Genomic DNA, 6,000 nt, shown 5'->3' on the forward strand with positions numbered 1-6,000 from the left:
GTAAGAGGTAAAATTTTAGACAAATACCTAGGCTGGATGTGCTCCTCTTGCTAAAGAAAGATGTGAAGCAGGACCAAATTGAGAACAATGACCTGTTAACCTTATTGACAATGAGAGAAATGTTTGGAAAGAGCAGATGATTCAGTCTTTGGTGCCTATATCAGCCTAGTGGAAAATTAGACTTATTATTCTCCCTTCTGTTCCCACTGAGAACAGAATAGTATGTATACTCACACCCAATCGTAAATTCAAGGTGAGGGCTGCATTACAATGAGGAATGTGTAGCTAATTTGGTTACCCCTGTGCCTGTCAGCCTATTTAGAGGTGTTTGGAAAATTCGGTATCCCCCGAAGCTTAAAAGTCTTTATGCTAAGTTATAAACTTCCATAAAAAATTTCTTTTGGTAGGGCTGTGATATTGGTGGTGCTTGTTCTGTTTGTGGTGAAGAAGAAGATATGGGTCACATCTTTCTTGGTTGCACAAGTACTTAACGCTACTTAAGCTAAATAAGTTTGGCTGACCATTGGCTCTAAGTCTAACATTAGTATATCTAGTGGTGAGGATATTTCAATTCGGGATTGGTGGATTAAAATTTCAAATACTTTGAAAGCGAATAATGATTTTTCATAAAAATAAATTGGTGCTTATGAAAAGATAGAATTGAGAAAGATTTTGTAATAGTCTATTGTAATAGAAATGAAAAAATGAAAATTTTCCATGGACATGCAAACCTATTTGTGTGGGGAGCATATAATAATAATAATAATAATAATAATAATAATAATAATAATAATAATAATAATAATAAAAAAAATAGTAATAATAATAATAATCAAGAAGAAGAAGAAGAAGAAGTCATGGTTACCAATTTTGTGGAAATGTCCGCAAGAGGGTGTCATCAAAATTATTGTTGACGCATCATGTTGTCCAAATGGTTTTTCTTCCACTGCGTGCATTGCTAGAGATAATTTTGATTAGGTTCTGGATTTGAAAGCTTATTCTATTGGAATCACAACTATATATCGATCTTGCTGAAGCATGGGTTGCCTGGGAAGCCCACAACATTGCGTTTAATTTCAGTGATCATTATCGAGGGTGATTCCATGTTCGTAATCAACCATGTTTGGAGACTCAAGAACATCATCAAGGATTGCTATCTTCTTAGTGAGCTGATGGTTCAGGATTACGTTAGGTTCATGCAGATCTTCCCATTTTGTTAATGAATTGCCTTGTCCTTTGAATTTTATTTGCTACAATTTATAGGAGCCAAAGTTCTTTCAATGCATGTCGTCTTCATATATTCATTTTAAATTGAATTGTTTGACATTATGCTTGATCAAGAAACAGGAAAACATATAGATTTTCATTGCTCATCTTGCAAGTAATATCTATATGTTCATATAGTGGGTTTTTTTGAAAGAACATTAACAACTTTTCGTTGATTTTGTCATAGTAAAGAAGATTCCAGTGATGAACTAACTTCGTCTATATTAAAAATGTTGGTGTTTTAAAGATATACTTTGTCTATATTGAAGGTTTGGTTTGGGATGCTATCATTGCAATGTCTTTGGAAACATGCCACTTTGTTTTTCCTTTTATTTGGGGGTTGTTTTCTTTATAAATAGTACCTTTCTTTTTCCATGATTTCTTGCTTTGCTCAGTTTTTTTTTTTCTCTTTGAATTGGGTGCTTTTTGCTATAAAATAGGTTTTTATATAAGGTGCGAAATAACAGTTTGAGCTAGCTAATTGCATAGACATTTTGATCTGCCACCCTGCAATAATTTTAAGTTTATTTCACCATAAACTACTTACCTACAAAATAATATTGACTTGATGAATTATCCCGTGATCAAATTAGATATTGATATTAATTCTTCTTTTTTTATTTTTATTGTATTTAAGCCAAGTTTATTGTTAATAAAAATAATCATTATTTAGTGCAGTTATAATTTTCTTCATTTAATCCTTATTTTTTTATATATGAGGTAATTTAAGTTTTAGGTAAAATACAAAAACCTCCCCTGAGGCTTCTGACAATCATAAAAACCTCCCCTATAGTTTTATTTTAACGAATATTTCCCCTAAATTTTTGAGAAACTCAACAAAAACCTCCCTTCTGTCAACTTCCCACACAGAAAACGTTAGACTGATATAGTGGTTTCTTCCAAATACCCATTCTACCCTTTTATAAATTATTTTACATACAAAATTACTGAATAGCCATGTTTTAATTCGAAAAAAATAGAAGATGATCATTAAAAGGAGGTTTTTGTCAAGTATGAAATAGGCCTATTTCAGTAATTTTGTATGTAAAATAATTTATAAAAAGGATAGGGTATTTAGATGAAATTGGTGCATCCGTTTAACGTTTTCCATCTAAGAAAGTAACAGAAGGAAAGTTTTTGTCAAATTTCTCAAAAATTCAGGGGAAGTGAAGGAGGGTGATTTGGCCCGACCTCGCAGCACGGGTACACGTGGGCATGACCTTGCTCAAACAGTGACTCAGCGTGACAGCTCAACTGACATAACCACAACTTGGGGGAAGGTTCTCAGCGAGTTGAGCTCGGCAACTAGGCGGATAAACTACTCGTCAGAAGCCGTCTTGCCTGCATCTCCTCCCCGGGGTTAAGGCACTTCGGGGTGCCTCGAGGTCGGGGTACCCTAACCTTTCTCGATACCCGAGCTCCTCCCGATGGACTTCGGGCCACTCCCCGACGGGAGCTCACCGACCCACCTCTAGACACCCCGGGGTGAAAACACTTCGGGCCAGATAGCTCGGCATAGCTTGCCACAGGCAGCTCGCCGCCTATGGGATAGCCCGACACAGGGTAACTCGCGGAAGGGTAGTTCGGCGTACCACCGAAAGATCTCCTGCCCGACCACCGTACCCAACAAACCTGAGGACAGCAGCCATGTCCCTTGTCAGACATCGTCGTGCCTGCCACCTTTAGAAGGTGCCTTACACCGGACAGGCACGTACCCTGCGCGTGCCACCTCAGCCTTGCCTGTAACGGTTGTGGTAGACTGACAGTGGCAGTTATACCTGCCCTGTCAGAAGCCAGAGGGCCAGATGCAACGAAATTCTGTTATAAGGGGCTTATTCTCAAGGAATAAGGTATCTTCGAACCACTTGCGCAATCTGTACTCTTAACCTTTGTCTTCCCTTGCTTCTCACACAGAATACTGACTTAATCGTCAAAGCGTTCCCGTCGGGCAAACCCCCCGGGGATACTTCTTCTTCCTCCTCATTTCAGGTACCTCCCAGGAGCCACGTGAGTGCCAGATAGGAGTGACCGGATCACGCTACATCATTTGGTGTCGTCTGTGGGAAACACTTCGAAAAGCCTTTCTCCAAACTTTCACGTCTCTTTACTCTCTAGAAACTCAACACTCATGGCTTCCTCTAGCAACATCAGACGAAGCACGAAGATGGATAACTCCAGGGAACAACCCCAGCTTCCTACTGTCTGCATTGGACAGTTCACTGTCCCCCTCTCGACGGACGGAATCCCCAGCTTGAATGTGCCTCTTGCAGTGGCACCCATCGTCGCGCCACTCCCTGCTACAGTCGGAGCGACCTTCACCGAACCTTCGGTCGTGCCCCCGGTGGCCAGCCCAAGCCAACTAGAGAACTTGATGCAGTGCATGCGGGCCATGCAAGCCCAAATGCAACAGTTCCAACAATTTCAGCTCTATCAACAACATGTGTTGCACCAGGTCTCCCAGTATTAGTATCAGCAGCAATTTCCCCAGTTACCTCAACCTCAGCTTCAGTAATCATAGCTTCCCCCTCGGCACCCAGTCTCGCAGCGAGCTAGGTCTCGTCGTCATGAGGAGCACCCATCTCGCCAAGGAGGGGCCCCCCAGAACCCTCCAAGGAGCCAGGCCTCCTTCCGGTGGCAAACAAGAAAGATCGGCCGCTCCGACCTCGCGACGGGCAGTCAGGTCGGGAGGACCTCAGCTCGCTAGGCCCGCGTCGCCTCAGCCCTCAAGGCCTGGTACCCCGTTTCTGGAAAACCGATTCGAAATCCTAGCTGTAGGCTCCAAGCAGGAGCCCTCTGTCCATAGCCATCACCAGCGGCCTGAGTTGCTTCTTGCACACACCTTTCCTGACAGTACAGAAGTGAACAACACGAATGTCAAGCCCGCCAAGAATCAGAGACGCCGCTGCCGAGCTCACCGGTCTGCCACCCACGACCTACCCGAGCTCGGAGGCAAAGAAGAGGTAGGCTCGGGCGAGGTCAAGGCACCCATCCTTTCAGTTCAATCCCCCTATCACCCGAGCTCCTGGCAGTCCCAATGCCTAAAGATTTTAAGCTCCCCCCTCTTGATAAGTACGATGGGTCGTTCGACCCAAATGATCACATAGATGCCTTCCAGTCGCAACTGCACCTAGCAAGAGCAAGTGAATCGTGCATGTGCGTGGCCTTCTTCACCACTTTCAAAGGAGTAGCCCGCACATGGTACCGGAACCTGGCACCCGGATCAATAAGAAGTTGGGTGCAGTTCGCATAGGCTTTCACATCCCACTTTGTTACCAGTAAGCGGTGCCTACGAACTGAAGAAAGCCTCCTCAACATAGTGCAGAGAGAATGAGAATCCATCCGGGGCTACGTCAAGCGGTTCAATGATGCTTGCGTGCAGATATCGCGCCTGGACCCCGTTGTGCGCCTCGTAGCAGCTAAGAAAGACATGACGCACAAAGAGTTCAAATGGCACATGGTCGTCAACCAACCAGCGACCATAACTGAATTTCTTAAGCTCACGGACAAGTTCATAGCCACCGAAGAGGAGATCAACCAGAAGGGCGAGAGCGCGCCCGAAAAGAGGAAGAGGGAAGGAGAGCCTTCCAACCAAGGGGACAACCGAAAGAAAAAGGATGCGGCTCGGGGGGCAAAGCCAAGTCAGTCGTTTCGAGCTCCTGTAGCGGACTGAACTGATTACACCCCACTGAACACAAAGCAGGCAGAAATCCTGATGGTGATCAAGGACGCTCCGTATGTGAAGTGGCCACCCCGTTTGAGGGGAAATCCCAATGAGAGAAATAAGAATCTATATTGTAGCTTTCACAAAGATCACGGTCATAGTATCGAAAATTGTAAAAATCTCCGCAACAAGATTGAAGAACTCATCCGTCGCGGATATTTAAGGAACTTTGTACGAAACAACAATAATAATAATAAAGCAGGTCGGCAAGGGGAGCACGGTAAGGATGCTCCCGAGTCTAGTAGTAGGCCGACCGAGCAGTCACAGAGGCAGCCTCTGGAAGAGAGGCCGGTCCGGGGCACCATCCACGTTATAGTGGGAGGTTCAATCGTTGCAGGTTGCACTTCGGCGGCCGAGGACAAAATCCTCCGAAGCGGCCGAGGACAAAAGAGCCAATTTTCTTTACAGAAGATGACGTGCGAGGGATCCACTACCCCCACGATGACGCACTTGTGATAAAGCTGAGGATCAATGACTTCGAGCTCAGGCGCGTACTCGTTGACTCGGGCAGCTCGGTAGATATCCTCTTCAAAGCTGCGTTCGACCAGCTTCAGTTGCAGAAAAGTGACTTGAAACCTGTGGACACTCCTTTGGTGGGCTTCAGCGGAGAAGAAGTCCGGCCCCTTGGGAAAATAACAGTACCTGTGGAAGTTGGCACATGGCCCTGCGTAGTCAGACTCAGCCACAACTTCCTGGTGGTCGCGACCCCCTCCTCATACAATGCCATAATAGGTTGACCGATCACCCATATCCTACAGGCGATGGTCTCCACTTACCATTTGGCAATGAAGTTCCCTACAGACTTTGGTGTGGGGGTAGCACGGGGCGACCAGCTCGAGTCTCGCAAGTGCTATGTTGCCGCCCTGAAGGGAAAGACCAAGGTGGCTGACAACCTCGAACTAGAGCGGCCTACGGAGCAAGGCGAAGAACGAGCCGCGCCCACGGAAGAAACAATCGCAGTTCCGACCTCAGCAGCAGACCAGCTCGGATGCTTCAGATCGGCGCTTCCGTCC

Source organism: Nelumbo nucifera, chromosome 7, assembly GCF_055504915.1.
Source record: "Nelumbo nucifera cultivar China Antique chromosome 7, China Antique-T2T, whole genome shotgun sequence".
NCBI classification, from domain to species: domain Eukaryota; kingdom Viridiplantae; phylum Streptophyta; class Magnoliopsida; order Proteales; family Nelumbonaceae; genus Nelumbo; species Nelumbo nucifera.